The 17,743-nt window shown below is 46.9% G+C and overlaps 1 long non-coding RNA gene across 1 annotated transcript; it reads right to left on the minus strand.

Annotated features, from left to right (window-relative positions):
* Positions 1–15,118: 15,118 nt before the first annotated feature.
* LOC144105744 (uncharacterized) lies at positions 15,119–16,494 on the minus strand. Its single transcript, XR_013308873.1, has 2 exons — positions 16,324–16,494; positions 15,119–15,326 (listed from the first exon to the last, which is right to left on the minus strand). It is a non-coding gene; the product is annotated as an uncharacterized LOC144105744 (long non-coding RNA).
* Positions 16,495–17,743: the final 1,249 nt, after the last annotated feature.

The following is a 17,743-nucleotide window of genomic DNA, read 5'->3' on the forward strand; positions in this document are numbered from 1 at the left end:
TTTCATACTGCATTAGGGTGGTGTACTTGCATGATCGGTCAGAAGTAAGCGAAAAAACAGATATGCTCTGGATTAGGTCAGCTAATCCAGGACATACAAAGTGAGAGGTGTCGGCGTTCATGGTGTGCATTGGCGTTGGTATTGATAATGTTCTAGACTGCGATGATATTGAGGAAAGGAAGGGCGCATAACTGGCTCCCTGGATATGCGGACGCCACATTCCTGCTTCGATACATGTGGCGGTGGTGAGAGAGAGATGTGGCCTGAATGCATTAGCGCTGATAACGTTGTGGCAGACACGCAGCCCTGCAGCAATACGGCGCAGTGTTCTTTAGGTGACCAACGTGTCGCGATCACCCATTAACTGCATGCCACCTACCGGGGTGGCAGGGCGGCCGTGCTGCTTATAAAGTGTGCGGAACGCAGCACTCAACGTTACAGATGCCAAACCTCGTGTACGTGCCCTACACAGCAGAGCTTTCGCAATCTAACCTGGTTCAGCAGTACTTAAACTGCAGCTTATTTTATTTTCTTTTTATCGAGATTGTTTTGTTTATCGCTGCAGCTAATCTATAGCTACTAGCGCATATGATCGACAGCCATGGTTCACCGTGATAGAATCTCTAGCATACCGGATTAATAGTGCGAGGCATGCAGAAGCAAACGAGGCAGACCCTGCGCACATCTTCTGGGTATGCGTGTAAGGATTGTCTCAGTTTGGCCTTTCGTTAATGTCTTGTAGAGCATAGGCCACTGCAGGCTGCTGCTCCTATGTGTACCTTAGCCGAGAAGAAGCGATATAAGCATTTGAAATTCAGTTAGTTTTTGGGCGACATTTCATTGTGCACTTGTTCATACGACGCTGAAATATTTTAATTATACTTACCGTCAGTCACGTCGACTGGTTCGCGCGAAAAGAATGCAGTAGTTTTCGCTCTGTCGTCGCCAGATCAACGCTGGAACTATATAGTCATGAAGCATAGATGAATGTTGCCCAGAGGTGTGCAGAAGAATAATTCTAGCGCGATATCTCCCGCGTGAGAAAACACCAGCAAAAACTGGAGAAGTGCCTTGGATGTTGTAGAAGAACTAATGGAATAAAAGAACTCCTAACTTTTGTCACGGGACTGTAGACACACCCATGTGGCAGCAAGAGATTACGAAAAATTTTTTCCTAATCTGTGATCAATAAATAGCTCATATGTCTTCTATAGCACGCGCGAAATTAAACGCTCGGCTTGCTTTCTGGCACCCCGAAATTTGTTTTCTAAAGAAAACAGTTTTTAGGAGTTTTATGCACTTGCTCGCGGTTGTAAATGTGGGTTAAAAAAGAACAATTTTCTTTACAGACCAAACGTATATATGTAACACGAACGCGCGTCTATGTTGTACTCCGATCTCTGTTCGCAGCAGGCATGCCCATCTTGTACGCCGTTTCCAGCCGTTTATTGTGCAGTTCTGGCAAAAAAAATAGACAAAGGCTCGTAAGGCCAGTAAATATGTGGAAAATTTTCTGAGACATCTACAATACGTCTCCCAATCGGATGTAAGAAAAAATCGTAGGCAGCTTACATCGAAGGGTGCAGTGACTGTGTTTCTTAATCCATAAAGCGCGTACGTTAGTTACGATATGGAGTGAATGAAAAACTTTTATTGAACATTTGCGTAGTTCGGCGGCAGCAGGATCCGCGTCGTCTTCATATCAGGCGATCCCGGATCCCGTCTTCGCAAGGTCGGGCCCTCATTCCAGGGCTCCGCTGAGCCGCGCTGCCTCGTAAGCGTGCTGCACCAGGGTCCTTTGGACCGTGAGCTCGCTGCTGACGAGCCGGCTTTCCCATTGCTCCGCAGTTGTGTGTTTGTGTTGGTGGAATTTTATGTTTCGCTCACACTCCCATGTGATGTGGTACAGCGTTGGTACCGCCCCGCACCACGGCATGTGGCTCTGTATTGTGTCGGAAACGTCTTGTTTAGTATGTGTAAATTTGGAAAAATAAACGTCTGCAGACTGCGCCACCGGGTAGCCTCTTCCTTTGTTAGTGCCTTGCGTGGCGGAGGATATTTATACCTTCATCCCCTGTATAGGGCCAGGTGCTCCGCATACCCCCTGTCGCAGGCTCGGGTGCAAAAGTCGTCCGGTAATCCCGCTCGGAAACTCATCGCTCGAGCATGGCCAGAAATGTCGAAATCATTGAGCCTACAATTTCGACGCGTGATTGACTGCTTGTTTAGGTAAACAGAAAAGTTTACCAGTGGTCCACGTTTTCTCATGGAGGAATATTGTTCGGTGGTCCTGAATGTGGGCGGAGCTTTGCAGCAGATTTAATTGTATAATATTGCAGTCCGTCTGCAGCGTACGTTCCAGGGGGTCATTTAAGCTTTATAATAAAGTCGAAATTAGCGCTCAAAATGTGTTTTTGACTAGCGGAGGAAAACGCTGTGATCGAGTGTGCAGACGACAGTTGCTACGAAGCGTTTGCAATTATTCATCCACTTTACGCATTATATCCGAAGAATGAAGGTACAATTGTGAAGTTCTTGCCATTCATATCGCTCTTTTGCTATCACGTCGTGGCCAGAAAGCCGTGTTTATTCTGGGCCAGAATGAACTGAAGCGTGGCGAAAAATCTGATTTCTGTAAACGTCCGCCTTAAAATATAACCAATATACTCCATATCAGCTCAGTGCATAAGCACTGCACTGCTTTCATGCAGCTGTAATAGGCTACGTTGGTAGCATGAACACAACTACGAATAGGAATGCGTTGACGACACGGTGTCGTGGCGTCAACAGAGTACGTCGCTGATTAACAGACGGGTCATTGGGCTGAAACTCAATTCCAACCAGCGGAATGAACTTAATCCCTGCTTTTGAACTCTTTACGTATTGGGACAAACAAAATGTTTGCTATTTAGAATTTTCGTACGTTGTGGAAGAACAGAATATGCTCATTTTTGACGCGTATCTGAGGCTCCAAACAACTGCGATTGCACACGCCGCGCAGAGCGATCACCGGCTCCCCGCTTCAGAAAGAGGCCGCGTGGCGCCGCCACCGTCGCTGGTACGACTGAATTGGCGCCTGAGAGGCTAGGCAAGGACTCAATTCGCTTTAATAAAAATGGCTGTTGGGCAAACTAAGAGAGGAGGCTTACAAAAAAAGCGAGAGACTTGTTCTTCTTGAGCAAGAACCTTAAGATGCGCGAGTATAAAATTTTTGCTCGCGAACTGAATATTTTCGAACCTTTTTGAATATAGGCAAACAAAAAATACATGTTGCTGGTAACGGCTGAAATGCGCAAACAGACGGGACAGAAAAGAACACATACACATGCGCCGGTGTCTGTGTTCTCTTCTGTACCGTTGGCGCTGTCGAGTCGTTTGTATCAACATTCACCAACCAGCCCGACTGAGCCATCTTCACTGAACAAAATATCGACAGTCTTAAAAAAAGTTTTCCCACAACAGAACCACGAAAGGAAATATGTATCAGACCATAACTTTACTTCACTCGTTATTGTGGTGGGGGGATACACTCGCTTGGTTTTACGGGGTTTAACGTCCCAAAGCGACTCAGGCTATGAGGGACGTCGTAGTGGAGAGCTCCGAATATTTAGGAGTATGTGGGATTCTTTCACGTGCACTCACATTACACAGTACACAGGTTTCTAGAATTTCGTATCTATCGAAATGCGACCAACGAATCCGGGATCGAAGCCTCGTTTTTCGGGCCAGCTGCCGAGAGCCACAACTACTCAGCTACCGCGGCGGCTCCGGGATGGCTTGAGTAATGGCAGCAATAAACTTTAATTTGTGTGGCAGTGATATGAAAACAACTCGTTGGATAAAATACTCGGTTCAGTTTAAAATTTAAACCATCCCGTTCAAATAATGCCTACATCACAAAGCTCACGGAATACTGAGCTACTATTATGGACTGAATGTTGAGGAAGCATTGTAAGGTGCTGAAATAATTTATTACTGGCGGAGCGACGTCAAATGGTGCTACCTGAACAGCATGACAAAACGCAAAAACATACCTCTGAAAACTAAGAGAACAAAATTGCGGTTCCAACGCGGACAGAACCATTCCCTCGACGCTCCCCCACGACCCATATCTATAATCGACCACCTCCGCGCCTGCGACCAAATAGAAAAAGCAAACCGCGCAACTACTATGCCCTATTTCTTTCTGGCTCACCTCCCAACTCCACTATCTATCACAGTCCGGCATTCACTTTCTCAGGCCTGTTATCTATCCACTGAAAGCGGCTCAATGTACTGCCAGTTGTCATAGCCTCAGAGGGATGAAACTACATGTTTCAAAACATCAAATTTAAAGGTAAAATTTAGTTGAAAAGGTACGTGTTGCATAGCTAGAGCTATTTGTTGGAATCCTAGCATTGAATGAGTGTCGAAAAATTCAGTCAGGCGTGACTGGGCGCAGGCATGACACATAGCCGTGTGGCGGCACGTCGCATGCGACCTTACACATCAGATGACAGGTGAGGTCCACCGAGACAACACATTTTGTACAGCGTCAAGTCGAAGTGGGATTTTTGAGACACACCACATTAATGGTGTTGTGCATATCGTCAGCCACTTCACTGACCCAAGGAGATTCTTTTAAAGAAACGAAAGCAAATACCATTTGTCCAGGTCAAGTAACAAGCGTTCACGTATGCCTTGCAATTACGAAGTGCTATGTATAAGCCATAGTTTAGGTAAAGTTAAATTACTGTTTCTGTCGGAGGCAGGTGTGAATTCTAGTAGCCGGTTATCTGTGAGAATGTGAATGTGGAAATCAGGCATAGAAGCTGTCGTGCTCGATAGAGAAAAGGGTCAAATAAAGCTGGCTCAGCATTGCAGATAACGTCAGATTAACGAAATTCATCGAACAAATACACAGGAGATGAAGAAAGCCGCCAAAAGATTTTGTTAATGTCGACATGAAGATCCTTTCAAAAGTCAGCAAAACATAGTAAACGGTTGGAAACTATTTTATGCTAAGCAATAATTCGAAACGCATGGCGATGTCCAGGCCACAGCTGACAAGAAAAATCTGCAGAGATTGTTTACATACTCATACTTGCGAAAGCAAGGATTTGTGCTACGCAGAAGACGACAATGAGCGGGCAGTGCCGCGAGACGGAACGGATACAAGTTGACGAAGACGACGCTCTGCAATGTACAGAGCAAGAGTGCGGTGGAGTTTAATACGAGGCGTGTTCGGCTGTGGCGATAGCCTCAATTGTAGCATCACACTCTACAACTTAGGACGTTTATGACAGAACAGACCTTCTACCGGACTGGTTTCAGCTCTTGAGGCCGTGTCTATCTTTGCCGCCCCTTTAGTTGTGTTGCCTTTTATCAAACTAGTGCTGTGCAGCCACTAGCTGAGTGCTTAGTAAATAATCTGTGTATAGCGCCTTTTTATACATGCATTACTCGTGCAGAATGTGCCATATTGAAAAAAAAAAGCGGTGATCGAGATCCCCGTAGTCTTGCGCAGCGGCCTTTGTTCGCGTCTCCGCGGGTTCTACTCCCATTATTGGACATTTTTTATTTCCTTTTCTTCCCATTTTTTCTATGCTTGAGACGCAGTAGACAAATATCGGCAAGAGACGGTCTTTCTAGGCTCTGAACCTCCGGATTAGTGCTTTTGCACTTATACATGCCGACGGAATAATTTTAGACAGCCCAAAGGACAGCTCAAACTAAGCATGCATTTGTAACAAAGTACCTTAATTCCCTGCTCTTTATGGACAATAGAGTTATATATGCTGCATTCCTTGCTGATAAAATCTACTTGTAACGAGGCTGAAAATGAGGCACCTGTGGTTGACTGCAAGCGAAGTTAACTAGTTTCTTTTCGAGTTGATCGATTCACGAATAACTTGTCGTCACGTACGATGTAATCGAAACAAACTGCTGAAGTAGCCATAAAAATTCTTTTTATTTTAAAGTTCTATAATTTAGCTACTAATGAGCGTAGTTCATTACGACGCGGTTGCGTCTGAGCCTTGCCAAACTGAATGTGTTCGGCGGAAAAAGGAAGACAAATTACTACAGGTTTCAGTATATTTCAGTTTCTTGCAGGATTGCAGTGACTCAGAGAGTCAGAGAAAACTGTTATCAAGATGTGACATCCATTTGATCAAGAGCCGACCAAAATTGATAGTTGCAGATGAAATGATTTCATCTGTTAGAGTGAAGACACGGAGCGGGTGGCAGGCCCTCGGTGAAGATCTACGTCTCCAGTTAGCAGCAGCAAGCAACCATTCAAAAATATTGAAATAATTCATAGCAACCGTTTTGATGGCTGGTGGATATCGGAAAGGAAACCAGTAAGAAGAAACCGGTTTTCGCTTTTCAGATTTAGTAGGAATCTAAGCGCATACTAAACCGTAAGCACTGACCTGAAAGGCATGTAACCAATAACGTTTTAATTTTTTCACGTTTTCTGCTTCGGTTCTATTTTATATATTTATGGGCGTGGAACTTGTTTTCTTTTTTGTCAGTGTTACTGCGCGTTTCTCCTAGTTTTCTGGCACGGCTCTGCCTTGAGGCTCCTAATTTATCACCACCCTTTTCTTGACGCGTCGAACATTCTCCCGGGCGTTAGCTTGGAGCATGCCTCAGTTGCGTCGTTTATCGTTTGCAGCAATTTATTTTTGTCTTCTTAATGTTGTATTTTCACCATTTAAGTGCACCTGGCTGTGATGGTTAGGGGCCTTCTCATTTGTGCATAATTTTGACCGAGAGCTTGTGCTCATGTTGATTCGTATCTGCTGAGCTGCTGTTTTTTTGTTAATCGTCCCTGACTCCTACGTGTCTTATGAAAAAGCCTGAGGTCCATACGGCAGCCTGGCGATAAAAAAAGTTGGCCTTGCTTGTGTGTTGTCTGCAGTCTTCACTGAAGCATGTCTCTCTACGGTGACGCAGCTATAGCACGCAAAGATAAAAATCTAGCACGTGTTCTAGAAATCTTCGAGGACAAGTGGTAATTCAGGAAGAGTTCTGCTGGGGTTTAAGCCACAGATTTAAAACTTGGACCTAAGTCTTACGTGGTTGTCTGGGCTAGTTTAGTGAACTCACAAAGAAAATTATTCGGTGATCCTAAACATCTCCCTGGAAATCAGCGTCGAAGGCGCAGCTAGGGTGTCTGCATCGATAGAAGGGAGGCAATTTTCCTATCTTTTTTTTCATTCTAAGAAAATAATAATAATAGTAATTGTTTTTTTTTGGTGAAAGGAAAATGGCGCAGTATCTGTCTCATATATCGTTGGACACCTGAACCGCGCCGTAAGGGAAGGGGGAAAAGAGGGAGTGAGAGAAGAAAGGAAGAAATATGTGCCGTAGTGGAGGGCTCCGGAATAATTTCGACCACCTGGGGATCTTTAACGTGCACTGACATCGCACAGCACACGGGCGACTTAGCGTTTTTCCTCCATAAAAACGCAGCCGCCGCGGTCGGGTTCGAACCCGGGAACTCCGGCTCAGTAGTCGAAAGCGCTAACCACTGAGCCACCGCGGCGGGGCTTCTAAGAAAATAAGAATCGTTGGCTGGGGCGCACGAACATGTGCATGGAACTATACTGAGAGAAGTGTTAACAACTTATAAAACCACGCTAACATGGCCGAGAGGTGAGACCCCATCGCTTTGTTTCCATGCGCTGACTGCGTCCCCGAGCTGATTTCTCGTGGAGGCAGGAAGCGTTTGTGACGTCTGAACAACGTACCCTCGCGATTGCTGGAATTCTTGCTCTGTGAATTCCGCATAGCAAAAGAAGAAAGGCTGCAATGCATAACGAGGTACCTTTAAACTGGAGAACAGAGGTGGTGGAGGAGTGTTTCCTAATCGGCTCCGTGGAGAAAGCACTTTTGCACATTCAGTTGCAATTCCTTGACGTCGCGTTGTTTAGACCGGTGGAAGGTCTTCCTGAAAGCACATGTGCACTCGGCACCGCGATGAGCAATGTTCGAACAAGGATACAGACTTGTTACCTTGTTAGGTTAGGATTTACGCAAGAAAATCCGGCGTTTTAAAAAAAATTAAAGGAAAGGATTGGCCGCGTCACGTGTGTGTACAAAGGTTGACTCGTTCTCATGTGCAGGTGTGCAACAGAGCGGCTTCCTGGCTAACAAAACTAGGAAGTGTGTCGCCGTGCGCGGAAGCGTGACTTTCTTGAAGATAACCCATTCATCAAGCATAACAAGGTTTTTATTTTTTTATGAGGACATGACCTAATGTCGTATCGAAATGGTCGTGTTTCCTCTAGGTGTCGGCGTCGGAGAAAAACCGCGTCCTTGGTGGTGTTTGCGGCTGGGCGGGCAACCCAATTTAGGGCGGCTTCGGTCAATCGAACACGCTAATTCTTTTAGATGACTATGCCCGCATCTCTACAGTTAGTGCAGCGGCGCTGAAATCAACTTTTGCCACTTTAACAGAAGGATCAGCGTCGCTGCTTTGGCAGGCCTTCTCGCTTCGCAGTGCTTGCCCCTCGTTGATGACATTTAGCTTTAGCATTGAGCGATACCGCACATCGCTTTTTTTCTTTATGTGCCACGATCTGAGCGTCGACGCGTCTTGGCGCTCTCTGCCTCGCAAATTTTGTCGAAAAATGCGTCCTAGTCTTACAGCGTCCCGATATTTCATTATATTTTTAACAATGACCGTAATGAGCTTCCGAATACAGTTTTAGCGCAGAAAATCATCTAGCTCCCACATTCAGCAGACTGAAGCGAAACATTCCGAAATTCATTGGACGGTACTAAAAAAAAGTAAACTTTGCAACCAAGAGCGCAGAGAGGGATTGTGACCGACGCTGCCAAAAATGGGCATTCTTTGTTTCCGTACGCTTCATACCACTGATCCACAGCTTCATACCACTGATCCAATTGAGTGGCTAAAGCTATTTAAATGCAAGTTTCTATGCTATTATTTTTTGACTCTCAGATTAACATTACCAACTCAGACAGAGCCATATAATCGATGATTGCTGTGCACAAAAATAAGTTTTAATGGTCATTACTATTCCTTAAATCACAACTGCATTTCTACTTTCAGTAAACTGATGGCAACATCACACCGATACCACCCCGATGCCGATGCTCCAAGCTTGACCCGAATCAGAGGCGAAAGTCTACGAAAGTATTCCTCTGAGCAGTATGCAGGAGAAAAAAAAAGCTTTCAATTTCAGAAGTCGTCAAAAATACGACTCAGCCATATATGTTTGGAGTCCTACATCTGTGACGCCGCTGTTTTGCGCAGTAACTCTATAAGTTTATTGTGTAATACATTGCACCTGCTATAGCGTAGACTGAATTGGTTATAAACGTTTCGCACGGAAGTGTTCAAGAACGCTTTGGACGCATTTCGCATGCATGACACAAATGCCGGCACGGCACCGAAAAACAGAAGGACGTTGTTGGGACTCAGGTAGCGTGGCCGGTCCGAAGAAGGGACGAGGAGGTCGGAGACGTGGTTACGAAGGAAGCGCCGAGGAAAACTTTGTGCACGCTACTTACATAGTTCAAGTAAACGCCAATGAGAGTGCCTCTCAGTGAAAGGGAGTCTTAGGAAACGGGGGTCTCTCCGCAATCGGGGTCTCCCCCCGCAAAAGGTCTCTCTCAAAAGGGGTCTGCCTGGTACCAAACCAGCAGCACGTTAAATACCCTTCGCGTTCGCCAGATCCCAGGCTGGGGAATACCGTTCGAAGAATGATGTCTGATCAAACGTGCACATAATGACAATGGTTGGACCGCTTACGGCAGGGTGGTGCTGATGTTCTCTCGCAGCTCCGTCGATAGAAAGAAACAGGACACGGCCACGTTGTCGTAAACACAGATTCCACGTGGGCGCGCATGTGGGTCCGGAATGCGCCCATGTGGCCCAGGAATGCACCCACGTTTCACAGGAATGTCAAGCTCTTTCCCAGCAAGTGTTGAAAGACGTTGCACTTCCTCGTCTGTTGTCCGAAACACGGAACCTCTTTCAAAGGCGCTGCTTTCCGTCAAATGTCAACCCCAGCGTGACTGATGAGTTCAACGCTCCCTTCGTCGACCCGATGGGATGCTCGACCACGTGGGGACGCCATTGTCCTCGCTGCTTCCGCCATGCATTCCGCGAGCGCCAGTCCTTTCAGACACGTTTCTTCAAAATTCTCAATAGCCTTCACGTTTTTTTTTCTGGAAATCCTTGTCGGGGAGTCCGCGTCTTTATTCAGTTGGACTGAAAGGCACGCCAGACAGAACAGCACCCCCGCCGCCAGATAACGCGTCGGGAAGATGAGCTGCTCTTGCGCAGCTCGGCTGACAGGACCTACGAGAATGGTCTGTCGTTCTGCAGTAATCCAGGACTCGCCTTCTCCACTGGGGAAGTCCAGGTCCGTGATCTCTGCGAGGTAAGGCAAATGGGAGAACAGATGCAAAGACGCACACAACAAATGCCAGCGCCCTCTCAAACCCATTTGTCTCGCCAGACAAACACCAAAACCAACTGATTACACTGCAGAAATCTGTCTCTGTTAAACCTGTCATTAAACAAAAATTATCTTCAACGAAAACGAAGTGCGAACCGGATGCAAGGTTCAGGTGTTCGGACCTTTTTAAAACGTTGTCAGACACGGCACTCAAGGGAAATTAGAATTGGTGTACAATCGGTGTGAAAGGTTGAAACGATTTTGGATGTCACCCGGGAAGGGAGGAATCAACCTAGAGTTAGACAGAGACTTGCAATTTTGTCCCAAGCCAGTTTTCACTTGCCACTACCATAATTGCACATGTGTTCTACCTTTCGTTCCGCATGGCAAAAAAAAGAAAACACGATACCAGCCGTAAAGGTGCAAAACTTGCACAGCAAACAGTGCAGAAAAACCAACATACTGCTAAAACAGTACCATCTCCAGGTGCCTTCGCCAGCTGCCTAAGCTACTACGTCCAAGAGAGGCTTCGCTCGTGCTTCTGCGTCAGCGAACACTAGCACGTGACAACTGCTGAAAGTAATTCTTCTTGCAAAACTACATAACAAACCAAACAGTCATCTCGAGGCGTCCACACAAAAGACTTTGCCTCATAGGCCCATCAATGACGTCATTATTTCAGCTTGTCAGCGGACACTCTCGCAGTGCACAGCTAAACCTGCTGCAACGTGATTCGCGCCCGGGTTCGAACCCGACCGCGGCGGCTGCGTTTTTATGGAGGAAAAACGCTAAGGCGCCCGTGTGCTGTGCGATGTCAGTGCACGTTAAAGATCCCCAGGTGGTCGAAATTATTCCGGAGCCCTCCACTACGGCGCACCTATTCTTCCTTTCTTCTTTCACTCCCTCCTTTATCCCTTCCCTTACGGCGCGGTTCAGGTGTCCAAAGATATATGAGACAGATACTGCGCCATTTCCTTTCCACAAAAAAAACAACCAATTCGCATTAAACCTATAAGCATAAGTGATACCGTGAAAGAAAAAGACAAAATATGATATAACTGCTTGGGTGATATTACAGCTCACAATGCAAATGGTTGTTGCTACAGTGCTAGAATGCGCTACAACTAACTGAACACTAAGTAGTTACATAAAAACAAGCGTCTTCAAGGCTGCATTATGGTGAAAATTCATGAAGAGTGCAGCATTCTACTCAAGCATAAAGGTCAAAAATTCGTTGGAATGAATATAAAAGCAAACAATAATAGCAGCACGTATTCCTGCAATGCGCCTGAAGACAGCCTTTGGAGTCCAAGAATCCCCTGTTTCTTCAGCCGCGCCGTGCGTGGACGCGGTCGGATGGCCGCTCTACCAGCCAAGGCATAGCCTCCTATGGCTAACTCTTCCGGAAAGTTGAGAGGCTGATTAGCTGTGCCTCTGCCAACACCTTCCAGAGAATTCCCTCTGTCCGACATGTGTCCAGAGCCTGGGCTATTCCTAAAAAGGCTAAATCGGGAGGGGTGCTTCCTCCGCTCTCTCTTCCCTGCATCTTGTGACTCCGTCCTACTCGTGCGTGTTCCGTGGCGCCCTTTTGTGTGTCGGCCGCGCGCCCATCTGTGTTGCACGCCGCATGTGTCACGTTTCCTAGGACAACAGCCCCGTTGTGGGACAGGTGGCTTTCGCCCTGCATGCGCCTGATGAGTCAGGCTCGGCTTTCATGGGAACTCTTATTCACCGTGATGAAAACTGCCAATTGTCACAGGGATGGCAAGACCTCAAATTCATAGGCTTTGTGATCCGTACTAGTTTTCTTACTGTGACACCCCATCACCTGGCTGTCTCCGCGCGCAGCCGCCTACGGCAGAATTCCACCGTTAATTCTCTCTTTCTGCCATCAGTTCTCGTGGTGCCGTCGCGTGCTAAGCTGCCGTCCTTCGGATCAGGATCAATAACCGACCTAGCATTTGGCAAAATCTTGCCGCATTCTCTATATTTCTCGCGTAGGGAAGCTACTTGCTCTTTGCTATCTGTAGCAGGCGACGGCGCACCTAACGAACCTTTCGCTCCCGTTTCCTCTGAGCCTGATGGTTCATTTTCCTATGGCCTGTCTCTAGCCGCTGTGAGTTTCCTTTCACTGAGCTGTTCTTCGTTTCGATGCCGCGCAGAGCTGCATTCTGCGTTTACTATCGAACTGTGAGCAGGCGCTATCCGTGGGACACTGCCCGTTGGCAACTCAAAACAATCTGTCTGCATTAGAACCTCTGCAGAGCATAGCACTTCTCTGTTCGGAATTCTGGATTTCGGAGCAGCGTAATTGTCATTCCGGGTTACAGCTACATCGTACTTTTCAACTAACGCTGCACTCTGTCTCGGCGCTTCAACGCTGTTATCATATGGCTCTCCGTGACGCTCTTCCCCTGAAAGCTGTCATTCGGTGCGCAAGCACACTAGGTCACCGCAGTCTTTCTGGCGCGGAACCTCTGCCTCATTTGCCATAGCGGCATCTTTCTCAAGGCTAGAACCGGTCCTGTCTCTGCTCTTCCGAGCTACAGTTGTGTCCCTCGCTGACCAAGCGGGGTTCTTGGCTGGTCGCTGACACATTGACGGGAGCGCTGCCCACTGCCATCACTTTGACGTTTGGAGTAGGACTCTGCACAAATGTTGAAGAAGCGGAAGAGGGCACTTTTCGCTTTTCTCGTTTTGGTGGGTTCCTCCACCTCCTCCTCCCGTATAACATCCATGATCGCTCCTCTCGTTTTGGTGGGGTCTACTAAAATCCCCAATTTCCTCTAGAATTTCAATGAAGTCCTTTACCTTGAGCTTCTCTACCGCGGATCACACGTCGTGCCGCTAATCCCTCACTACAATAAAAGCCTCAACCTGAAGCGTACAAAACACAAAACAGCCAAAATTTCATTTCCCAGAAAACCTAATTCCACTACTAACATCTGCCTTTGGTAGTACGGTCTGGCGAAACGAATGGCAAACATCGGGCCCTCACCCTGCCGAGATACAGCTGACGCCGTCAGTCCTGTAGCTGCCGGGGTCCGTTAGAGCCGGTGACTTGACTTGGACATCCCACAGCTGCCATTCAGTTTTTTTGGATTCAATTAGCGCGTTCTGGAGTCTCTCCCAGGAAAGGGTCTCTCTCAAAAGGTCTCTCTGAAAATGGGATCTCCCTGGCACAAAACCAGCCGCTCGTTAAATACCCTTCGTATTCCCCAGATCCCTGGCTGCGGAGGACAGTTCGAAGAATCATGTCCAATTACTAACATTCACAGCGGAAGACGAACACGGACACGAGGGGAGACACCACAAAGCGCCGACTTCAACAAAAGTTTATTGCTGTGCGAGCGACTATATATGGTGTACAGCGGGCATGTTAGCATGAAGTACCAACTCGCCCAGCAACTGATTTTAAGCATGTCCAATTAAACGTGCAGATGATGACACTGGTGGGACCGTCTACGGCAGGGCGGTGCTGATGTTCTCTCATAGCTCGGTCGGTGGAAAAGGAACACGACACGGTCACGTTGTCGTCAACGCAGCTTCAGCGTGAGCGCGCACGTGGGTCCGGAATGCGCCCATGTGGCCCAGGAATGCGCGCACGTGGCACAGGAATGCGCCCACGTTGCAGAGGAATGTCAGGCCGTTTCGCAGCAGGGGTTTCGATCGATCGAATCAAGCAGTGAAGACTCCCATAGGAAACCAATGGGGAACGATTTTGAGATAGCAAAAACGATATTAGAAAAAAATATATCAGACTGCCGGCCGGTAATGTGCGGATATATTGTTCGTTATAATTGAAATCTTACAGTATGAAACAATTGCGTCCATAAACGGTTTCCAGCTCAAAAATGCTTTTGACCAGAATTGTTGGGTATGGAGACTTTCCGTTGTTTTTTTTTTTCACCCATATTTCAGAGGTTTTATTTCTTTAGGTTCGAGTTGAGGTTACTAGCTCGAAATGGTTCTAAAGAAGAAAATGGCTGGGGTTTACCTTAGTTATACCTAATGAGACGAACGAAATAATGACCACCATCACTTCGCAGAGTCAAGCCCGCAGTGGCTCAGACTAAAACCAGCGCGGCTAGGTGCTGTATTGAAAAGCGTAGACAAGCGCGAAGGCTCCGGGAGGCCATGGGCGCAGGTCTACTAAGCGCGTCCTGTGATGCCCACGAACGCATGCCAGCTAATACAGGGCTTCCACGTCTTCTCACACAACTTCGTTGTTGACTGCCGACAATAATTGCGAGAATTAATACGTATCGCCCATTTTCATCGACACCCATTTCGTCCGCTGTCCTCCTGCCCTCTCCTTATGTGTAGAGAAAAAGGCTGCAGCAAAGAGCTTAAGCCATTTCTGATTACCCGCAAGTTGTTGCTCATAAGGTGACCGTCGATGGCGGAAGACATGGTGCATTCTATATCTTGCGGAATTCCCTTGTCCTGCGGCGAGCGGAGCTGTGCTGATGATTATAACGATGGTAGTTTTAATGATTTTCACCCTTTCATATGTTACACAGTTACTGTCTTTTCACAATAACCGGCGGTGCGGGCAGGGCATTTTTCTTACTTCTTTTTCTCGCACTTTCTAATATATGTCTTCAGAGTGCACCGAATAGCTTGAAGCAAGCATGGCCAAATTTGTATAGGCACAGAAGTACAGCATTGAAGATTGACCACAGTAAGCGAAGCGTGCATGCTGAACGAAGGGTAGAGGTTTATTCCGACTTGTAGAGAGTCACAGTCGACTGTTACCTCGGCGAAGACCACGGTACGCAACAAGCGCAAGGTATTCGCGCAGTTCGTGATAGATGGGTTGGACGTCTGCGCGTCCAAGTAAGCCCTGCAGCAGGGTAATCCAGATTCTGTCCATCTCAGGACTCAAAGGGTGGGGTGGATTCGTCCCTAAAAGAAAACAGAAAGCGGATTTGTTTTAGAGGGCGCGTTGCTGAAGCTGCCAACAGAAACAAGCGGGTCCGAATATTCGTGTGGACTAAAAAATGCCAACTGTGCATTAAAAACCTCCAATACGATCAAGAAAAAGACAGCGCCGGTAAAAGCGTTTCGCTACATAGCATCCAAGATGACTTGGCGACGAACAAATACGCAATAAACTAGAGCTGACCTCCTTATCGTGTTTATAGCACTGACCATTGATGTGATTTCGCGGGAAATTTTTTTCCTACACGCGCGCAAAAGAAGTAGCCTCTGTTGGAAAATTTTGTACCAGAACCACCCACAGTACGCCAAGATTTAAAAATGAAGGCAGGACAATGTCTCCTGTTTCATTTGGGTTTTAGTTGCAAGCCGAGGCACGTCGATGATCAAGAGAGTGTTTTACGGAATGATGCTAGGCAAAACGGCCGATTGACATAAACTGTATGCTCACAGAGCTTGCTAAAATATGCGTGGTCAAGGAATGCCAGGCGCATCAAGCAACGCACAGTAAAAATAAGCAGCCGTTTCAATGCACCGGTTAGAAGAACTTTGAAAAAAAAATGTAGCAAAAGATACGCGCAAAACATTTGAGGATAGCTTTGTAAGTACTTGGAGGATACAGTATTGTACACAAAGTCCAAGCTCAGAGTGAAAGGACAATGCTCACTATTCTACTATGAGGCACATCAACACGGCTATCCAGCTTACAGAATGCATAAATCTGTATTCCTCGCCTTGTTATGCACAGCAAAAGATGAAGCCTAGCTTGGTAAGCGCGCTGTTGGAAATCACAAGTGCGATGAACAGAAGCTCTGTTAGTTCAGCAGGAATGAGAAATGTATCAGGCGAAAACACACTGTGAGAAATTTAAAATCGAGTCGTTGGTGTCGCCCAAGAACGGCCTGAGCATGAATTCCTGACCATCAGCGTCTGAATGGGAGCGGCCCGAGGCCCTCTGACTCACCCCAGAAAACAACCTTCAAATGCGGAAGGATCTCGTAAAGAAGCGAATCCATGTCTGTCATCGGAGTAAGGGTTTGAACAGCGCTGAACTCGAAAAATGGAGGCGGGCTGCACCTCTGCTGCGCTGGCGTAGCTGCACCGAAGAAAATGGCGTCCGTGAGTGGTGACAGCCTGGTCACCGGGGGCTGAAGAAACGTCTTCCTTCTCTTCAAAAAAGGAAGTGTCCATGAAGGCGCCTTTTGACCACAATATCAACTGCCTATAAAACACTGAAGTTTCTGCTGGGAGAGTGTGTACATACGGAAAAATGTAAAAAGAAGACACGTTTTCGGACAGGCTTGCTTTTTAATCGAAAAAAAACAAGAAACAATAATTTCTCTAATGCATTAGCGACCAGCGCTACCAGTGCCCAACTGCCCCACACCGTCCGAAGAGGTCGAAGTGTCTCGTGGGAACGGTTTAGGTGGAGACGGATAGCGTTGCCTATTTATTGCCTTCAGGCGCCACAAGATGACAGGCCTATACGGCACGTTTTCGCGCGCAATTTTAACCCGTTACACAGGTAAGAACATTTATCCTGATCAATACAAACCGAACTGTAAACACTGCGGCCAACGAGGCAACTACGATCACGTCCTATGGGACGGCAAAATAGAGCCACCTCCGGGTGCCACCTAGTTACCGATCCTTCCCTCGAGCGGTGCGTGTCCGTGCTGGCTAGCACCGATCCCAGAATGCAAGTTTTGGCGGTGGAGTGGGCTGAAAAAGTCGTCGAGGGCTGTGTACTTTCGACCACTTTATGCGACCTCTTGGAACCAAGCTTTTTCCGACGAATAAAATGTTTTACAACCAATCAGTGCTTTGTCGACAAAGGAGTGGCTCTTTCGTCTTCAAAGCCCGAGCGTTCTAGTACTCATCCCCCCCCCCCCCCCCCCCGTCGAAAAGGAAATAGAGTGCTTACTACACTTGTAAGACATGGTTGCGCTTAACTTTGTTCGGCTGGCCAAACATCAAGGAACAAGCTTCGTGCTACAGCATCTGGCTTCAATATCATCTAGATAGCACTAGTAAGGTTATCTGACGGGGTAGTTGGTACATATTCTTTCCTGTCGTGTTTTCGCCTTTTTTCCTGTGAACGTCTCATTAGCGCACAGCCTATCAATAATATCTATTTAGCTCATGTGTGTTTTTTGTTTCTGCCGATTTGGCTTTAGCTCTTCGCTTATAGAAGGCACTGACATCACAGGCCCGGGAAAGAAGTGCGTGTGCGGTACTTTATTTGGCCACTGGAGCCTTTTTACCTTTTTATTGGTCCTTTCAGAAAAAAAAAACATAAATGAAAGAGAGAGGGAGCCCGTACCAGCAACACTTTACCGGGCTTAAAGCAAATAAAAAAAGGAGCTAAACGCTAAAAAAAACTT

The sequence above is a fragment of the Amblyomma americanum genome, chromosome 9 (assembly GCF_052857255.1).
Source record: "Amblyomma americanum isolate KBUSLIRL-KWMA chromosome 9, ASM5285725v1, whole genome shotgun sequence".
NCBI classification, from domain to species: domain Eukaryota; kingdom Metazoa; phylum Arthropoda; class Arachnida; order Ixodida; family Ixodidae; genus Amblyomma; species Amblyomma americanum.